Source organism: Capricornis sumatraensis, chromosome 10 (genome assembly GCF_032405125.1).
Source record: "Capricornis sumatraensis isolate serow.1 chromosome 10, serow.2, whole genome shotgun sequence".
Classification (NCBI taxonomy): domain Eukaryota; kingdom Metazoa; phylum Chordata; class Mammalia; order Artiodactyla; family Bovidae; genus Capricornis; species Capricornis sumatraensis.
In genome coordinates, this window is record NC_091078.1 from 15794268 (window position 1) to 15816124 (window position 21857).

Below are 21857 nucleotides of genomic sequence, written 5' to 3' on the forward strand. Positions count from 1 at the left end.
GGGATTCTCCAGGCAAGAATACTGGAGTGGGTTGCCATGTCCTCCTCCAGGGGATCTTCCCAACCCACAGATCGAATCCAGGTCTCCCACACTGCAGTCAAATTCTTTACCATCTGAACCACCAGGGAAGCCCCCAAATACTAGAGTGGGTAGCCTACCCCTTTTTCAGGGGATCTTCCCAACCCAGGAATCGAACCAGGGTCTCTTGCATTGCAGGTGGGTTCTTTACTAGCTGAGCTACCCAGGAAGCCTCAGATAAAATCCTGTACTATATAATTTTGGGGGCTTGCCCTTTTTTTTTTTCCATTCAGCATTATTTCCTGGAGATTCATTCAGGTTGTTGCATGTATCAATATTTTGTTTTCTTTTTATTGCTGAGAATTATTCTCTGATATGCCTATACCACCATTTGTTTAAACATTCACCTGTTCAAAGACATCTGGGCTGATTCCAGTTTTGGGCTGTTACAAAGCTGCTGTGAACATTTGTGTACAAGTTTTATGTGAACATGTTTCCATTTCTCTGGGATATATGTCCAGGAATATAATTGTTGGATTGTATGGTAGTTGCATGATTAGTTTTTTAAGAAACTGGCTGACTGTTTTTCAGAGTGGCAGTAAAATAAATTTTACATTCCCATCAGCAGTGTACCAGTGATCCAGTTTCTTTGCACGCTTTTGGGTATTTGGTGTTGTCACTACTTTTTATTTTAGCTATTCTGATAGATGATATTCTATAGATATTCTGATAGATGATAGATGCTTTGTGGTTTTGATTTACATTTCCCTAATGGCTGGTGGGCTGCTGTCTCTGGGGTTGCATAGAGTCGGACACAACTGAAGTGACTTAGCAGCAGCAGCAGTGGCTGTTAACGGAGAAGGCAATGGCAGCCCACTCCAGTACTGTTGCCTGGAAAATCCCATGGATGGAGGAGCCTGGTGGGCTGCAGTCCATGGGATTGTGAAGAGTCGGACATGACTGAGCGATTTCACTTTTCACTTTCATGCATTGGAGAAGGAAATGGCAATCCACTCCAGTGTTCTTGCCTGGAGAATCCCAGGGACAGCAGAGCCTGGTGGGCTTCCATCTATGGGGTCGCACAGAGTCGGACACGACTGAAGCGACTTAGCAGCAGCAGCAGTGGCTGTTAAACATCTTTAAACATGTTAAACATCTTTTCACATGTTTGTTTGCCAACTGTATACCCTTTTTGGTGAAGGATCTTTTGTCTTGTACTTATTTTCTAATTGTATAGTTTGATTTTTTACTGTTGAGTTTTGATAGATCTTTGTATATTAAGAGTACTAGTTCTTTGTTGAATATGTGGTTTGCGAATAATTTCTCCCAGTCTGTAGCTTTTCTTTTCATTCTTTCCCCTGGGCTTTTATTGTATAAAAGTTTTTAATTTTGATGAGGTCAAATTTATCGATTTTTCCTTCATGAATCAAGGTTTTGGTGTCAAGTCTAAGAACTCTTTGCCTGATTCTAGATCACAGAGATTTTCTTCTATATTTTTTCCTAAGAGTTTTATATTTTACACTTAAGTTCTTGATAATTTTGATTTAATATTTATATTAGGTATGAAGTTTAAGTTTAATTAATTTCTTTGCAATGGAATTTTAGTTGCTCTAGCACTATTTGTTGAAAAGGTTTTCCTTTTTCCTTTAAATTGTTTTTTCATTTTTGTCAAAAATCAAACTGCCTTCCTTCATTGGCAGGTGGATTCTTTTACCACTGAGCCACCTGGGAAGCCCTAAGAATATTTCTGTAGGTCCTAAATTTGGGGTTCTCTATTCTGTTCCATTAATCTGTGTATCAGTATCACACTCTTTTGATGACTAGAGCTTTGTAATAAGCTTGATATTGGGTAGAATAATTCCTTTCACTTATTATTCTTTATCAAGATTGTTTTAGCAGTTTTAGAGTCTGTACCTTTCCATGTAAATTTTAGAATAAATTTGTTTAAGTCTTGAAAAAGCCTTACTAGGATTTTGATAGGCATTGCATGAAACTTATATATTAATTTGGGGAGAATTGACATTTTTATCATGTTGAGTCTTCCAGTCAATGAACAAGCCTGTTTATTTATGTCTTCTTTGATCTCTTTCTTTCAGCATTTTTTAACTTTCAGCATACAGACCCTGTACATGTTTTTGGTAAGTGTATATACTTAAGTATTTAATTTTTTAGAGTGATTGTAAATGGTAATATGTTTTTAATTTTGATTTCTGCACATCTTTTGTTAGTACAATTGACCCTTAAACAACACAGGTTTGAACAATACAGGTCCACTTATATATGGATTTTTAGAAAAAAATACATACTGTAATACTACATACTCTTCCTTCAGTTGAATGGGAGGGTATGGAGCCATGGATACTGGTGGGTGACTGTAAAGTTATGTAGGGATTTTCCACTGCTCAGGGTGTCTGCTTCCCTAATCCCTGTGTTGTTCAAGGGTCAACTGTATATAGAAATCGATTGATTTTTGTGTGTTGATCTTATATCCTGTGACCTTATTATTACTTCTGGGAGTGTTTTTGTATATTCCTTGGGATTGTCTATATAGACATTATGTCATTTGCAAATAGAGTTTTATTTCTCCCTTTCCAATCTGTATGTGTTTTATTCCTCTTTCTTGCTAATTATAGTGCCTAGAACTGCTGATATCAAAAATAATGACAGCAGACCTCCTTGCTTTGTTCCTTGTTGAGGTCCTTTAATGGACCGGAACCTGGTGGTCCGGAGTCAACGATAAGAAAGTAAAGAAGAGAGAGAGGCTGGTATTCCCTGGTTTACACAGAAAGCCAATAAAGCCCCTGGCACGAGGCTTGCTCTGTTCACGGAGGCCTCAGGCACCCTCTTGATGGGGTGAAGGCGCAGAGTGCCTTCTCTAGAGGGTCTTAGAAGCCCGGGCAGGAAAGTGAACTCAGAGAGCCTCTGCGCTCCAAAGAAATAGCCTGAGAGAGAGAGAAAGAAAGAAAGACATGGAGACCAGAGCTGTGATGGAGCAAAGGTGTTTTAATCAACATGGTGTAGGCATATATACTATCTTACAAGGTAGTTATTCTCATCCAGACTTACAAAACATAGACTATCCATATTAAAGAGAGAGAGAGTTGTAAACAATCACTTTTACCATATGGTTCACAAGAAGGAAGAGGGTACTTATCACTGTATAGAAAAACTAATGAAGGAAATGCCTGGATTCTTCAGCCACTGGGAGAGGCTTGCCTCTCCTCTTAATTCCTGAGTATTCAGGAATTAATAAGGAGCAGAGAATTCCTGACAGATCCAAAATAGCACACAGGAAGCCTCCTGTTAAATACTTCCTGACAGTTCTTGTTTGTTGTTGTTCAATCACTAAGTTATGTCTGACTCTGCGATCCCATAGACTGCAGCATTCCAGGCTTTCCTGCCCTTTGCTGTCTCCTGGAGTTTGCTCAAATTCATGTCCATTGAGTTGGTGATGCTATTTAATCTTTTCATCCTCTGCCGCCCCCTTCTTTTGCCTTCAGTCTTTCCCAGCATCAGGGTCTTTTCCAGTGAGTCTGCTCTTCGTATCAGATGGTCAATATATTGGAGTTTCATCTTCAGTATCAGTCCTTCCAAAGAATATTCAGAGTTGATTTCCTTCAGGATTTACTGGTTTGATCTTCTTGCAGTCCAAGGAACTCTCAAGAGTCTTCTCCAGCACCACAATTCAAAAGCATCATTTCTTCAGCACGCAGCCAACTCTTCACATCTGTACATGACTACTGGGAAAACCATAGCTTTGACTATATGGACCTTTATTGGCAAAGTGATGTGCTTTTTAATACACTGCCTAGGTTTGTCATAGCTTTCCTTTCAAGGAGCAAGCATCTTTTAATTTCATGACTATAGTCACTGTCTGCAGTGATTTGGGAATCCAAGAAAATAAAATCTGTCTCTGTTTCCATTTTTTATCCTTCTATTTGCCATAAAGTGATGGGACTGAATGCCATGATCTTAGTTCTTTTTGAATGTTGAATTTAAAGCCAGCTTTTCTACTTTCCTCTTTCATTGTCACCAGGAGTCTCTTTAGTTCCTCTTCACTTTTTGCCATAAGGGTGATATCATGTGCATATCTGAGGTTGTTGGTATATGTCTTGGTTATAACCTCAGATATGCAGATGACACCACCCTTATAGCAGAAAGTGAAGAGGAACTAAAAAGCCTCTTGATGAAAGTGAAAGAGGAGAGTGAAAAAGTTGGCTTAAAGCTCAACATTCAGAAAACGAAGATCATGGCATCTGGTCCCATCACTCCATGGGAAATAGATGGAGAAACAGTGGAAACAGTGTCAGACTTTATTTTTTTGGGCTCCAAAATCACTACAGATGGTGATTGCAGCCATGAAATTGAAAGACGCTTGCTCCTTGGAAGAAAAGTTATGACCAACCTAGATAGCATATTCAAAAGCAGAGACATTACTTTGCCAACTAAGGTCCATCTGGTCAAGGCTATGTTTTTTCCTATGGTCATGTATGGATGTGAGAGTTGGACTGTGAAGAAGGCTGAGCGCCGAAGAATTGATGCTTTTGAAGTGTGGTGTTGGAGAAGACTCTTGAGAGTCCCTTGGACTGCAAGGAGATCCAACCAGTCCATTCTGAAGGAGATCAGCCCTGGGATTTCTTTGGAAGGAATAATGCTAAAGCTGAAACTCCAGCACTTCGGCCACCTCATGCAAAGAGTTGACTCATTGGAAAAGACTCTGATGCTGGGAGGGATTGGGGGCAGGAGGAGAAGGGGACAACAGAGGATGAGATGGCTGGATGGCATCACTGACTTGATGGATGTGAGTCTGAGTGAACTTCGAGAGTTGGTGATGGACAGGGAGGCCTGGCGTGCTGCGATTCATGGGGTCTCAAAGAGTTGGACACGACTGAGGGACTGAACTGAACTGAATCTTGATTCCAGCTTGTGATTCATCCAGCCCGGCATTTCCCATGCTGTACTCTGCATATATGTTGAATAAGCAGGGTCACAATATACAGCCTCGTTGTATATTTACTAACCTTAGGGGGAAAGTGTTATTTCACCTTTAAGTGTGGTGTTAGCTTCAGGCTTTTGTCTAGATGCTCTTTATCAAGTTGTAATCACATATTTAAAAAATTTCAGGTGAAACTGTTTCTTCTATGGTGCTTTTTCTTATTCCCCCAAGCTAGTATTTACCCTCCATATTTCAGTAGCATTCGGCTTATATTACTTTTATTGAATTCTTATTTAATTGTATTCTGGTTGATTTGTGTTCATCCATCCCTCCTTCAGACATACACACCCTCTAGGCTATGAGGGCAGATGCTGTTTTATTAATTTTTATATCAGTAGCTTATAGTAGTGTGCTGGCACTGTTGACTTGTTTGATTGAGTGAGGGAGTGAATGAAAGAATAATTGAATAAGAGAATGAGAAACTCTTATAGGGCTGAAAATAATTTTTAGTGATAAGAGTATGAATTTTGGAGCTAGACAATTCAAATCTCAGCCCTTCAATTTAATGCTGCTGTGTGAAGTTGGTCAAATTACAAAGTATTTCTGAACCTTAATTCTCTTATCTGTGAAATTAGGATAATAATAGCCTACCTGAACAAATTAAGTGAAATACTACATGTTAATTCTCAGTATAATAGCTGTCATGTAATAGGCACTCAAATTTTAGTTTTAGTTTGTTTCTTCATTGAACTGTTGTAAGTATTAAGTTATAGTGATTGTAAAAATCACTTTGTGAACTGCATCAGTTCAGTTCAGTTGCTCAGTCGTGTCCAACTCTTTGCAACCCCATGAACCACAGCACGCCAAGCCTCCCTGTCCATCACCAACTCCCAAAGTCCACCCAAACCCATGTTTTAAATTTGTACATGTTTGTGTTAAATACAGTCAAACTAATTTTGATGATGTTGGCTTAAGAGGGAAAAATAGGGACATGAGAAGATGGAGAAGGTTTTCTCCAACAATAACTTCTGTTGAGCAATACCATGTACCAGCCACTCTGCTCAAACTTTGCATGCAATGATTCATTTATTCTTTACAATAACCCTATGAAGCACATACTTCCTCTGAAGGATTCTTTCTTAGTTTTTTAATTATAGTTTCCTTATCTCCACCCTTTCTAAATAAACCTCAGGAATTGGGCTAATACAATTTAATGCAGATTTCAAACTTTGTATTAAATATGAATAATAATAATTATTTCTTTTTTAAGCTCTCATCTTAGTATTGGGGACTGCATATCTTAGGTTAAATCTTCATTTTTTTCAGTAAATCTTAGTAATGATATTTATAGGCAGTTTGGTTCCAGAACACCACAATAAATAAAAAGAATACTGCAATAAAGTGGGTCAACTGAATTTTTGTATGCCACTGGATATGAATAAATATAATTTACTATATGATATACTGTATAATATACTGTAAATATACACAGTATACTGTAGTCTTCTAAGTATGAGATAGCGTTATATCTAAAAAATACACTTCTTTTCACTGTACTGTCAGGCTTGTGGGATCTTAGTTCCCGGACTAGGGATTGAATCAGGACCGTGGCAGTGAAGGTCCTAACCCTGGACCACCAAGAAACGCCCCCAAATATACATATCTTAGTTAAAAAAGACTTCATTGCTAAAAAATGCTAACCAACACCTGAGCCTTCAGTGAGTTGTAATCTTTCTGCTGTTGGAGGGTCTGCTGCAGAGTGAGCCTTCAGGCTATCGAGGTGATGGTTGCTAAAGCTTAGGGCGGTAGTGATAACTTCTTAAAATAAGAGAACGAACTTTGCCACATCAAGTGACTGTTCCTTTTACAAATGACTTCTCTGTACTATGCAATGCTGTTTTGATAGCATTTTACCCACAGTAGATTTATTTCAAAATTGGAGTCAGCCCTCTCAAAACCTGCTACTGTTTTATCAACTAAGTTTGTGCAGTATTCTAAATCTTTTGTTGTCATTTCAGCAGTTTTCATAGCATGTTCACCAGGAGTAGATTCCATCTCAAAAAACCACATTCTTTGCTCATCTGTAGAAGTAACTCCTTATCTGTTCAAGTTTTATCATGAACCCCTCAGTCATCCATGAAGGTTGGAATAAACCTCTTCCAAACTCCTGGTATTTGACCTGTTCCCATGAATCACAAATATTATTATTATTATTATTGATCACGCCTCATGGCTTGTGGGATTTTAGTTCCCCGACGAGGGATCGAACCCAGGCCCTTGGCAATGAGAGTCCTAACCACTGGACCACCAAAGAATTCCTCACAAATATTCTTAATGGCATTTAGAATGATGACTGTGCTTTCCAGAAGGTTTTCACTTAACTTTGTCCAGATCCATTAGAGGAATTACTATCTATAGCAGCTATGTGTGTGCGAGCTCAGTTGTGTCTGACTCTTTGCGACCCTTTGGATTGTAGCTTGCTAGGCTCCACTGTCCATGGGATTTCTCAGGCAAGAATACTGGAGTGGGTTGCTGTTTCTTCCTCCAGAGGATCTTCCCCACCCAGAGACTGAACCTGCATCTCCTACATCTCTTGCATTGCAGGTGGATTCTTTACTGCTGAGCCATCAGAGAAGCCCTGAAGGGGTGTGCAGTACATTCTGAATCAAATCTGGGCCTCCTGCATGACAGAAATTCTATCACTTAACCAGCAATGCAGGCAGCATGGCAGCTATGGCTTTACAAAATGTGTTTCTTAAATAATAATGAAACTGCACACCCAGATTGAGACTGATCCCATTGTCTTTTAATGGAGATCACACGCCTGGTCTCAGAACTTAATGAAGCTCAGGTTCTCTGTGTCTCATTGCAGAAGGAATTCAGTGAGGGACAGAGCGATAGATAGGAAGTGGATTTATCTAGATACACAGTCCATAGACAGACTACAATCCATCTCCAAAGGTGAGAATGGCCTTAGGAGAAACACTCTCCACAGATAGAGTGTGTGGTTAGTTTTAAGGAGTGGGAGGATTTTGGGGAAGGGGCAGAGGTTTCCAGGAATTGGGCCACTGCTCACTTTTTGACCTTTTATGGTTAACCTCCAAAGTGTCATGACACCAGTGATACTGTAGGTGTGTCGTTTAGATGCTAATGTATTAATATTGCAGTGAGCATATAATGAGGCTCAAGATTCATGAAAATCAAATCTTCTGCATCTTGGACCTAGCTGGTTCTGGCCAGTTTGTGTCTTATCCTCAAGGGCTATGTCATACTTTTAGAGGCTATTTCCTTCCCTCCTGTTTTAATAAGACCTGAAAGTCAAAATTTCTCCTTGATCCATGAGCTACAGAATGGATGTTGTGTTAGCAAGCATGAAAACATTAATTTGGTCTATCTCCGTCAGAACTCTTAGCTGACCAGGTACATTGTCAATGAACAGCAATATTTTGAAAAGAATCTCTTTTTCTGAGTTATAGGTCTCAACACAGGACTTAAAATGTTCAGTAAACCATGTAAACGGATGTGTTGTCATCCAGGCTCTGTTGTTCCATTTACAGAGCACAGACAGAGTACTGTTGTTCAGTTGCTCAGTTGTGTCCAGCTCTTTGTGACTCCATGGGCTGCAACACGTCAGGCTTCCCTGTCCTTTACCATCATCTGGAGTTTGCTCAAACTCATGTCCGTTGAGTTGATGATATGATCCCATGTCATCCTCTGTTGTCCCTTTCTCCTGCCTTCAATCTTTCCCAATCAGGGTCTTTTCCAGTGAGTCAGCCCTTCGCATCAGGTGGCCAAAGTATTAGAGCTTCAGCTTCAGCATCAGTCCTTCCAGTGAATATTCTGGGTTGATTTCCTTTAAGATTGACTGGTTTGATCTCCTTGCTGTCCAAGGGACTCTCAAGAGTCTTCGCCAACACCACAGTTCGAAAGCATCAGTTCTTCAGCACTCAGCCTTCTTTATGATCTGGCTCTCACATCCGTATGTGACTACTGGAAAAACCATAGCTTTGACTATATGGACCTTTGTTGGCAAAGTAATGTCTCTGCTTTTCAATATGCTGTCTAGGTTTGTCTTAGCTTTTCTTCCAAGGAGCAAGCATCTTTTAATTTCATGGCTGGTGTCGCCATCCATAGTGATTTTTTTGAAGCCCAAGAAAATGAAATCTGTCACTATTTCCATTGTTTCCCCATCTATTTGCCATGAAGTGATGGGACTAGATGCCATGATCTTAGTTTTTTGAATGTTGAGTTTTAAGCCAGCTTTTTTGCTCTCCTATTACACCCTCATCAAGAAGCTCTTTGGTTCTCCTTTGCTTTCTGCTATAAGAGTGGTGTCATCTGCATATCTGAGGTTATTGATATTTCTCCTGGCAATCTTGATTCCAGCTTGTGCTTCATCCAGCCTGGCATTTTGCATGATGTACTCTGCTATAAGTTAAACAAACAGGGTGACAATATACAGCCTTGATGTACTCCTTTCTCAAGTTTAACCAGTGTGTTGTTCCATGTCCAGTTCTAAGTGTTACTTCTTGACCTGCATACAGGTTTCTCGGGAGACAGGTAAGGTGGTCTGGTATTCCCATCTCTTTAAGTATTTTCCACAGTTTGTTGTGATCCACACAGTCAAAGGCTTTAGTGTAGTCAGTGAAGCAGAAGTGGATGTTTTTCTGGAACTCATTTTCTGTGTTCCAACAAATGTTGACAATTTAATCTCTGGTTCCTCTGCCTTTTTTACTTCCAGCTTGTACATCTGGAAATTCTCAGTTCACATACTGTTGAAGCCTAGCTTGAAGGATTTTGAGCATTACCTTGCTAGCATATGAAATGAGTGCAATTGTGTGATAGTTTGAACATTCTTTGGCATTGCCCTTCTCTGGGATTGGAATGAAAATTGACCTTCTCCAGTCTTGTGGCCACTGTTGAGTTTTCCAAATTTGCTGACATATTAAGTGTAGCACTTTAACAGCATCATCTTTCAGGATTTGAAATAGCTGACATTCCATCGCCTCTACTAGCTTTGTTTGTTGTGATGCTTCTTAAGGCCCACTTGACTTCGTACTCCAGGATGTCTGGCTCTAGGTAAGTGATCACACCATTGTGTTTATCCTGGGCATTAAGATCTTTTTTGTATAATTCTTCTTTGTATTCTTCTTAATATCTTCTCTTTGTTAGGTCCCTACCATTTCTGTCCATTTGTTATTCCATTTATAGAATACAGACAGAGTAGACTTAGCATAATTCATAAGGGCCCTAAGATTTTTGAATCAGTAAATGATTGTTGGTTTTGACTTAAAGTCACCAACCGTTTTGAAACCGAGCAGGACCCTGTGGGGCCTTACCAAGTACATAAGCCCTGTTTCTTGTTTGTAGAAAACATTTTAGTCTCCTAGGCCTTCCCTAGGAGGCAGAATTCCACAGAGCAGACTCAAGTAGTTACTAATTAGAGAAGTGAGGAAATGCAGAAACAAAGGAAAAGCAATCAAGCAAAAAAAGTAATGATAGCTTAAGCTATAGTTCAGTGATAAAACAGAATCACAAGACTCTTAGTTCCTCCTGAAGGTATATATGTAACAATATGACACATATCTTTGAGTTGTTCTGCAGAAACTAAAATCCCCACCCAGATGTAGGATGGTGACTGTATACTAACCATAAGCACTGGACCTTAGATGCAGTTCAGTTCTGTTGCTCAGTCATGTCTGACTCTTTGCAACCCCATGGACTGCAGCACACCAGGCTTACTTGTCCATCACCAGCTCCCAGACCTCGCTCAAACTGATGTCTGTCGAGTTGGTGACGCCATTCAACCATCTCATCCTCTGTCGTCCCCTTCTTCTCCTGCCCTCAATCTTTCCTTGTATCAGGGCCTTTCCCAATGAGTCAGTTCTTCACATCAGGTGGCCAAAGTATTGGAAAATCAGCTTCAGCATCAGTCCTTCCAATGAATATTCAGGACTGATTTCCTTCAGTATTGACTGATTTGATCTCCTTGCAGTTCAAGGGACTCTCAAGAGTCTTCTCCATAACCACAGTTCAGAAGCATCAATTCTTCGTCCCTCAGCTTTCTTTATAGTCCAACTCTCACATCTGTACATGACTACTGGAAAAACCATAGCTTTGACTAGATGGACCTCTGTTGGCAAAGTAATGTCTCTGCTTTTTAATATGCTGTCTAGGTTTGTCATAGCTTTTCTTCCAGAGAGGAAGTGTCTTTTGATTTCATGGCTGCAGTCACCATCTGCGGTGATTTTGGAGCCCAAGAAAATAAAGCCTGTCACTATTTCCAGTGTTTCTCCATCTATTTGCCATGAAGTGATGAGACTGGATGCCGTGGTCTTAGTTTTTTTGAATGTTGAGAGTTTTAAGCCAGGTTTTTCACTCTTTTTTCACTTTCATCAATAGGCTATTTAGTTCTTTGCTTTCTGCCATAAGAGTGGTGTCATCTGTGTATCTGAGGTTATTGGTATTTCTACCGGTAATATTGATTTCAGCTTGTGCTTCATTCTGCCCAGTATTTTCGCACAGTGTACTCTGCATATAAGTTAAATAAGCAGGGTAACAATATAAAGCCTTGACATCCTCCTTTCCCAATTTGGAACCAATCTGTTGTTCCATGTCCAGTTCTAACTGTTGCTTTCTGACCTGCATACAGATTTCTCAGGACGCAGGTAAGGTTGTCTGGTAGTCCCATCTTTTTAAGAATCTTTCACAGACCCTAGACTGGTTGGAACCAGAAGATTGATGATTAAAATTTCTAAAATGTCATCCTGTTACCTCATCATCGACCAATCAGAAAAAAAGCCCATAAGCTGATCATGCACTCTGCAGCCCTCAATTCTAATGTTGCCTTTAAAAACCCTTGCCTGAAAGCCATCAGGGAGTTTTGGTCTTTTGAGCATGAGTTACCTGTTCTTGCTTGGTGCCATGTAACAAGTGCTGTACTTTTCTTCACCACAGCTTGGTGTCATTAGATTGGCTTTGCTGTCTGTTAGACAGGTTGAATTTGATTTGATAACAGCATTAGCCCCTAACAAGAGAGTCAGGCTGTGTTTTGAAGCTGGACTTTGACTTCTCTCCAGCACTGAAAGTCCTAGATGTCGTTTTCTTCTAATAGTAGGCTATTTTGTCTACATTGAAAATCTGTTGTTTAGTATAGCCACCTTTATTAATTGTCTTAGCCACTTCTGAATAACTTGCTGTGCCTTCTACATCACTTGCTACTTCACCTTGTGTTTCTGTGTTACAGAGATGACTTCTTTCCTTAAACCTCGTGAACCAACCTCTGTTAGTTTCAAACTTTTCTTCTACAGCTTTCTTACTTCTCTCGGCCTTCACAGAATAGAGTAGAGTTAGGACCTTGCTCTGGCATAAGTTTTGGTTTAAGAGAATGTTGTGGCTGGTTTGATCTTCTACCCAGACCACAAACACTTTCTCCATATCAGCAGTAAGGCTGTTTCACTTTCTTATCATTCATGTGTCACTGGAGTAGCACTTTTAATTTCCTTCAGGAACTTTTCCTTTGCATTAGCAACTTGGCCAACTGTTTCCTGCATAAGACATAGCTTTCAGCTTGCCTTGGCTCTTGACATTCCTTCCTCACTAAGCTTAATTATGTCTAGCTTCTGACTTAAAGTGAGAGACATGTGACTCTTCCTTTCATTTGAACACTTAGAGGCCAGTGTAGGGTTTTTAATTTCAGTATTGTTGTGTCTCAGGGAATAGAGAAGCTTTAGAAGAGGGAGATGGGGAAACAGCTGGTTGGTGGATTGGTCAGAACAGAGCAACGTTTATGAAATTTGTTGTGTTACACGGGCACGATTTGTGATGCCCCCAAATAATATTAACAGCAGAGATTGCTGATCAGAGACCGCCATAACAAGTATAATAATGAAAAAATGGGGACTTCCCTGGTGTCTCAGTGGTAATGAATTCACCTGCCAGTGCGGGAGACATGGGTTTGATCTCTAATTTGGGAAGATCCCACATGCCACGAAGCAGCTAAGCCCCTGGGCCGCAACTATTGAGCCTGTATGGAACTGCAACTAATGAACCCACGTGCCACAGCTACTGAAACCTGTGTGCCCTACAGCCCATGCTCTGCAACAGGAGATGCCAGTGTAATGAAAAGCCTGTGTGCCACAACTAGAGAGTAGGCCTTGCTCACTGAGACTAGAGGAAAGTGAAGACCAGCGCAGCCAAAATAATAAAGAAATAAAATACTGTTAAAAAAAAGGTGAAACTCAATTAAATGAGGTGTGTCTATACTTTCTATTTCTTCACGTGTACATTAGCTACCCCCCAATATATTAGGTTCTTCAGTTGTATGAAATTGATCAAAGCAATAAATTTGTTTATTGTCTATGGTGCATCAGTTTTTTCCGACAGATCACCAATAAAGCTTGAATTAATTTTTGAAAGAAGAGAAAAGCAGCAGACTGTTTGAATTCAATATATTTAGCAGGTTAAGATCTATTTTGATTAGTTCTCTCTCTCTCTTTTTATTTGTGGTAAAATACACAAAGAAGAATTTATCATCTTAACATTTTATGAGTGTACAGTAGTTCTAAACATATGCACGTTGTTGTGCAACCAATCTCTAGAACTCTTCTTATCTTGCAAAACTGAAACCCAATACCCATTAAACAACTCCTCCCCATTCCTCCGGTCCCACGGTGCTTGGCAACCACAATTCTACTTTTTCTTTCTAAATTTGACTCTTCTAGGTACCTACCATAAATAAATTATAGAGTATTCGTCCTTTTGTGCATAGCTTATTTTGCTTAGCATAGCATATGGATTGTAGCATGTATCAGAATTTTGTTCCTTTTCGAGGCTGTGTAATATTCCACTGTGTGTATATTTCACATTTTGCTTATTGGTTCACTTGGGTTGCTTCCATCTTCTGGCTGTTGTGAATAATGCTGCTGTGAATATGGGTGTACAATGGTCTCTCTGAGATCTTGCTTTCGTTTCTTTTTTTCTTCAGTTTTATTGAGACATAATTGATGTACAGCACTGTGTAAGTTTAAGGTGCACAGCATAATGATTTGATTTACATACATCATGAAATGATTATCACAGTAAGTTTAGTGAACACCCATCATCTCATGTTTGGTTTGGGCTTCCCTGGTGGCTCCCATGGTAAAGAATCAGCCTGCAATGCAGGAGACCCAGGTTTGATCCCTGGGTCAGGAAGATCTCCTGGAGAAGGAAATGACAACTACTGCAGTATTTCTTGCCTGGAAAATCTCATGGACAGAGGAGCCTGGAGGGCTGCAGTCCATGGGGTCACAAAGAGTCAAACACAACTGAGTGACTAACACTTTCACTTTCATCACCTCATGTAGACACAAAATTAAAGAAATAGAAAAAAGTTTTTCCTCGAGATGAGAATTCTCAAGATATGCTCTCTTACAACTTTCATACATAACATAAAACATCATTAATTAAATTTTTCATGTTGTATATCACTAGTACTTAATTATCTTATAGCTACATATCTGTACCTTTTGATTACTTTCATCCAGTTCTCCCTCCTTCCCCTTCCTGCCTTGGTAACCACAAAGTTGACCTCTTTTTCTATGAGTTTGTTTGTTTTTGAAGTACAGTTGACCTACAACACTGTGTTAGTTCCAGTTACCCATCATAGTGATTTAATATTTCTATATATTTCAAAATGATCACCATGCTAAGTCTACTTACGATATATCACCATACAAAGATATTTCTTAATTATTGAATATAGTCCCCAGATTGTACATTTCATACCAGAGACACATTTATTTTACAGGTGAAAGTTTGTACCTCTTAATCTCCTTACCTATCTCTTTCCTCCCCCAACTCCTCTTCCCTCTGGAAATCACTTATTTGTTCTCTGTACCTATAATTATGTTTTGTTTATTCATTTGTTTTGTTTTTTAGATTCCAAATAGAAATGAAATCATCCTTTTGATCTTTTACATTTTAATTTGATGGCTATCTTTAGCGTTCTGTTTGAATTCCTTTCTCTTTATTATGGTGTGTTTGTTTATTACAGAGTTTTGGTTTATGGTTACCATGAAGTTTTTACACAGTTATGTGTCTATATGGGTTTCCCTGGTGGCTCAGTGGTAAAGAATCCACCTGCCAGTGTAGAAGACATGGGTTTGATCCCTGGGTCAAGAAGATCCCTGGAGAAGGAAATGGCAACCCACTCCAGTATTCCTGCCTGGAAAGTCTTATGGACAGAGGAGCCTGGGGAGCTATAGTTCATGGGATTACAAAAAAGCTGGAAATGACTTAGCTTCTAAACAACAACCACGTGTGTGTGTGTGTGTGTGTGTGTGTGTGTGTGATTATTGTAAGTTGCTGATCTCTTAAGTTTAAATGTATTTTAACAACCCTGCATTTTTACTCTCGCCCCCACCCATGTTTGCTGGTTTGAAATCATATTCTATTACATCTTTGTGTTTACCTTAACTACTTACTGTGGATATAGATGATTTTTGTCTTTTAACTTTCCTTCTAGCTTTATATATGGTTGGTTTATTACACTTACCAATGAGATTTTGCCTCTTGTAATTTTCTTTTTTAAAATTTTATTCATTTAGTTTTGACTGTGCTAGGTCTTCACTGCTGCCTGGGCTTTTCTCTAGTTGCGTCTAGCGGGGATTACTCTCTAGTTGCAGTGCACAAGCTTCTTATTGTGGTGGCTTCTCTTGTCACAGAGTGCAGGCTCTCGGGCACGTGTGTGGGCTCTAGGTTGCAGAGTGGCCTTCTCCGGTTGCGTCCCGTGAGTTTCTCTCTAGTTGTGGTGCAGGGGCTCAGTAATTGTGGCGTGCAGGTTTAGTTGTCTTGCAGCATGTGGAATCTTGGTTCTCTGACTAGGGATTGAACCCACATCCTCTGCATTGGAAGGTGGGTTCTTAACCATGCTAAATGTTTCTATAATGCTGGTTTGGTGGTGCTGAACTCTTAGCTAGCTTTTGTTTGTCAGTAAAACTTCATATTTCTCTATCAAATCTGAATGAAAGCCTTGGGAGGTAAAGTATTCTTGGTTATAGGTTTTTCCATTTCATCATTTTAAATATATTGTGCCACTCCCTCTAGCCTTCCGAATTCTACTGAACAACCTTATGGGAGTTCATCTGTAACTTTTTGCTTTTACATTGCTTATTTTTAATAGTCTCTCTTCTTTATCTTTAGTTTTTGCCATTTTAATTACAGTGTGTTTCCTTGTCATCCTCTTTGGATTGCTCCTTTTGGGATCTCTCTGTTTCCTGGGCCTGAATGTTTGTTTTCTTTTCCAGGTTAGGTAAGTTTTCTGGTATTATATCTTGAAATATGTTCTGTGTCTCTTTTTTCCCGCTTTTGCTTCTGGGACCCCTACAATGTGAATGTTAGTATGCTTGATATTGTCTGAAAGGTCTTTCAAGCTGTCTTCTTCTTTTTTTTTTTTTCTTTTTAGCTTGAGTGATTTTCACCACTTTGTCTTCCAGCTTGCTGATCCATCCCTCTGTATCATCTAATCTACTGTTGCTGCCTTCTAGTGTATTTTTTATTTCATTTAGTGTATCTTCAGCTCTGTTTGGTTCTTTTTTATATTCTCCAACTCTATGTTAAAAACCTCTAACTTCTGACTCTCTTCATCCAGTCTTCTGAGTTCCTTGAACATCTTTACGATCATTATCTTGAACTCTTTATTGAGTAGATTGCTTATCTCCACTCACTTAGTTCTTCTGGAGATTTAATTTTGTTCCTTCATTTGGAGCATATTCTTCTGTCACCATTTTGCCTGATTTGCTGTTTTTATTTTCATATATTTGGTGGATTGGTTTCTTTCCTGATCTTAGAGAAGTGGTCTTTTTCAGGAGATGTCCTATGACAGTAGTGTACTTACCTCTGGTCACCAGAGCTATGTATGTGGCTCCTTCTGTTGTGGTAGGCTATATTGCTGTGAGTGGTCTGGTAGGTGTCACTGGCCACCTGTCTAGTTGGTTGCCAGGCCCTGACTTATGCAGAGGCTATCAGCTGCTGGTGGGTAGGGACGGGTCATGAGGGGGCTGGCTGTGGGGCTCCAGGGGTCCTGGGGCTAGTATTGGCACACTGATGGGCAGAACTATATTCCAAGGTGGGTGGTTGCATAGCAGGGAGACCTGGATCTAGTGTTGGCCTGCTAGTGGGTAGGGTCAGGGCCCCAGGGGTCATGGGCCTAATGCCAGCCCACTGATGGGTGGGGCAAGTTTCTGATATGACTGTGTGTGGGGTCCTGAGTATCTTGAAGCTGGTGTCAGCCTACTGGTATTGGATTCCTGGGCTGGTGCCTGCCCATTGGTGGGCGAGGCTGTGTCCCAGAGTCTCTGGCTAGCCTGCTGGTAGTTGAGGCTATGTCCCTGCTTGGCTAGCTGCTTGACCTAAGGTGTGCCAGTACTGGTGTGGATAGGCTGGTAGGTGGGGCTGGGTTTCAGGATTAATTAGCTAAAGGCAGGATTCCAAATTGGCGTTTGTCAGCACCACTGTCCACATGTTGGGACAGGTGCCTCAGAATGGCTTCTGCCAGTGTCTTTGTCCCTAGAATGAGCTCCAGTTACCTCCTGCCTCTCCAGGAGACTCTCCAAGACCATCATTGGGTTTTGACCCAGGCTCTTTATAAATTACTGCTTCTGCTCTGAGTCCCAGAGTGTGTGAGATTTTGTGTGTGCCCTTTAAGAGTGGGATCTCACACGTAAAGGGCTCCCACAGCCTGCTGTCTCTCCCAGATGTAAGTCCCACTGGCTTTCAAAGTCAAATGTTGTGGGGCTTGTTGTCCTGGTGCAGGAACCAGGGCTAGGAACCTGGATGTGAGGCATGGACTCCTCATTCCTTGAGGAGAACCGTGGCAATTGTAATTGTGTTCCCATTTAGGCAATTGTAATTGCCTTCCTGGGGATGTGAGTCTTGACTACACCATATCACCGCCCCTCCTACCCATCTTTTCTTCTTTATATCTTTAACTGTAGAAGAAATCTTTTCTGATGGTTTTCCAGTTTTTCTCATCAGTATTTCCTCTACATATAATTGTAATTTTGGTGTACCCATTGGAGGAGGTGAGTTCAAGGTCTTTCATCCTCTTGGGCACTTCTCTTGATTCTTTTGGATACCCAGAAGTGGAATTGCTGGATTGTATGATAGTTCCATTTTTATTTTTTTTTGAGAAATTGCCACACCATTATCTACAGGGGCTGCACCATGGTATATTCCCACTAGCAGTTCCCATCTCTTCATGTCCTCAGTAACAACCGTAATTTTCTGGGGATTTTTTTTTTTTTTTTGATCATAGCCATCCTAATGAGTGTTTTTGATTTTCATTGTTTTTGTGCTTTGCATTTTCCTAAAGACTCATGATTTTGAGCATCTTTTCATGTGCTTATTGGTCATTTGTATATCTTCTTTGGAGCAATGTCTATTTGAATCCTTTGTACCCTTTTAAATTGACTGTTAAGTTTTAAGGAGTTCTTTATATATTCTAGATATTAGCTCCATATCAGATAAATGATTTGCAGATATTTTCTCCCATTGTGTAGGTTGCCTTTCACTCTTCTATGTCTTTTGATGCTCAGAATTTCTGTTTTAAAATATTTTATTATTTATTACTTAAGACCTTTAAAAAGAATAATACAGTAAGTATCCTTGTGACTACTATCCAGCAAATTAAATATTACTAAATAAGTTGAAGGCCCCTGGGTTTTCCCTTCTTGATCACAAATCCCTTGCCATCTCTCAAAGGTAACCAGTAGTGAATTTGATGTTTTGCTGACTAATTTATATTCCAACGTCAGCCTCTTAGTGTATTAGAAGCTTACCATGACAGAGAATACTGCAGAAGTCCTTGGAATGCTGAGATGAGAAGGGTTAATTCTTAGATTTCTTTCTTTTTTTTAAGTTGAAAGCTCAGTTTGGCATGCTGTCAAATAGTTTTATGTAACAGGTGCACAGACATATTTTTTGAATGACTATTTGGTACCCACATACTTTTGATTGAAAACAATTAAAATACCACTATTACATCATTTTGACATGAGGTCTACATATCTTTTGAGTTAGGATTATTATTTGCTTTGCCAGTAAATAGCCAGCTATGGCAAAGTGAATGTTTTCTTAGAGGTAGTGAAACTGAGGGGCAAACTTGAATTTGGAGCATTTAGCTATAACTGCATACAGTCCATTTAGCTGCCTCTGTTAATTGAGGCTTGTAGGCAGGACAAGCAGAATAAGAGATGTACAAGCGTTACATTCCTAGTTTAAAAAATGAGTTGTAAGTTCTGAAAAAGAGGAGTGATTCTTGTCAGGTCTGACTCTGGTCAAGGACCTGTTGAAACAAATAGTGTGATGTTTCACAGGATTGTAGTGAAGGACCTGACCTCCATTGTAAAGTGAAAATAAGGTTCTTCTCTAGTGAGGCCATGATGAGAGCAGCAACTGCTAGTTCTGCTGCGACTGCCTAAACGTAGTGGCCGTGTGAGGTGGCCGGAGCAGGAAATGATTCTACGACAGTAGGCGTGTCCAGGGAAGGAGTTGTTCTGGCTCTGGCCAAGTGGTTACACAGGTGAGAGTGTCCCTTTAAACATACAAAGACCTGCTGGCTGGAGGAGGAGCAGCTTCCTGAGGATCAGGTGCACATCTGAAGGGATGAGCTCATTCTTCTAACCAGACCTGCTTTAGATGCTGAGTGGATGTTTTCCTAATTGCAAGTCCTGCAGCTGGGAGAATCAGGAAATGGTTGAAGCTTTAGCCACTTTGTAAGTAGCAAAAAAGAAAAAGCAGCAGTTTTGGGACTCTCTGGGAATGTGTGGTTGTGAATGTCAAGGTGAAGGTGCCACATGTGCACATTTGCTTTTTCTCTAAGTTGAGGATTGCAGCAGTAAAGTGTATCATGGGTTGAGGAAAGCTTTGGTGGTTCTAGCTTTATTCTAGTGATTCTTTTTGACGTGATTTAATAATTTATTTCCTAGACTGTCTTGTTTTATTTTTCTTCCTTAGGAAATAAAAGTCTTGAGGGCTCCCTTTTAATTAACAAAGATCATTATGGCTTTTTTAAAGCTTTAGTTAGTGGGACTTACTTCGCTTTTTAGTCCACTCTGCTTACTTTCAGAGCTCTATGCCTGATTCTGTTTTACTTTTGGTTTTAATTTACCTATTCAGTTTAAGTAAGCTTCTTTAAAATTAAGTTGGCTTAAAAGAGAAATATCAATTATTAATTAGTTTTTCTTAAACTTTTTTTCTTTTGAGAGATTTCTCAAAATTCACTCAGAATTAGGGGTGATATATTCTTTACCCAGTTTCCCCCAGTGGTAACATCTTGAAAAACTGTAGTGCAGAATCACAACCAGTATACTGACATTGATACAGTGAAGGTGCAGAATATTTTCACCACCATAGCAAACATCATATTTCCCTTTTACAGCTACACCCGCTTCCTTTACACCAACCTGCTCCTTAACTCTTGTCAACCAGTAACTGAAAAATCAGTTTTTACGCAAGAAGTTTTGTCTGCTGTCTTAAGTAGTTTTGTGTTAGAGAGCTACATAGCTTTATGAAAAAGAGCCCTAGATAGACTGCAATAGATTTTGATTTGTTGTAGCTCTTTGACCTTGGGTGAATAATTTAAATTTCTCTGTGCTTCAATTCCCCTATATATAGAAGAGGATAATGGTATATTAATTTCTTTACAACCTATTTAAAGGGTTTTTGAGAAATTCTAAATGTCTTTTAGAAGTACTGTATCAGTTCAGTTCAGTCACTCAGTCGTTTCCTACTCTTTGCAACCCCGTGGACTTCAGCACGCCAGGCCTCCCTGTCCATCACCAACTTCCGGAGTTTGCTCAACTCATGTCCATTGAGTCGGTGATGCCATCCAGCCATCTCATCCTCTGTCGTTCCCTTCTTCTCCTGCCTTCAATCTTTCCCAGCATCAGGATCTTTTCCAATGAGTCAGTTCTTCGCATCAGATGGCCAAAGTACTGGAGTTTGAGCTTCAGCATCAGTCCTTCCAATGAATATTCAGGACTGATTTCCTTTAGGGTGGACTGGTTTGATCTCCTTGCAGTCCAAGGGACTCTCAAGAGTCTTCTCCAACACCCAGTTCAAAAGCATCAATTCTTTGGCGCTCAGCTTTCTTTATAGTCCAACTCTCACATCCATACATGACCACTGGAATAACCATAGTTTTGACTAGATGGACCTTTCTTGGCAAAGTAATGTCTCTGCTTTTGAATATGCTGTCTATGTTGGTCATAACTTTTCTTCCAAGGAGCAAGCGTCTTTTAATTTCATGGCTGCAGTCACCATTGGCAGTGATTTTGGAGCCCCCAAAATAGTCTGTCACTGTTTCCCCATCTATTTCCCATGAAGTGATGGGACCAGATGCCATGATCTTAGTTTTTTGAATGTTGAGTTTTAAGCCAACTTTTTCACTCTCCTCTTACACTTTCATCAAGAGGCTCTTTAGTTCTTCTTCGCTTTCTGCCATAAGGGTGGTGAGAAATTCTAAATGTCTTTGAAAGAGAAGTACTGTATAAATTATTACTAACAGCAAGGACAGTAATTTTCAAACTGGAAAGTATATAGCAAATTCTAAACTAGAAACTAGCCCAGGATAGTAAGTAAGAATAATCATTTTAAAGTGAATTAAAATTTTAAGGCTCAGTTGAATTTCAGATTACTGAATTAACTGGCTGATGATTTCAGAGTCAACGTTGTTAATTTTTGAGAAATCATAAAGACCAGAAAGAGACAACCATCCTGATATCCAAGGGAAAAAGGAAAGTAGTTGGAAAATTGCAGACTTGTAAAATTAATGTTAATCCAGAAAAATTACATAAGTGATCAAACAGATGATACAGAGTATTAACCAAAAAGATTTAGTATAGGTTTGATTATTATAAAT

At 39.7% G+C, this 21857-nt stretch overlaps 2 pseudogenes; both read right to left on the minus strand.

Moving 5' to 3' along the window:
- Positions 1–6751: 6751 nt before the first annotated feature.
- Positions 6752–11733, minus strand: LOC138087307 (tigger transposable element-derived protein 1-like; annotated as a pseudogene).
- Positions 11734–11974: 241 nt separating this feature from the next.
- LOC138087308 (tigger transposable element-derived protein 1-like) lies at positions 11975–12828 on the minus strand (annotated as a pseudogene).
- Positions 12829–21857: the final 9029 nt, after the last annotated feature.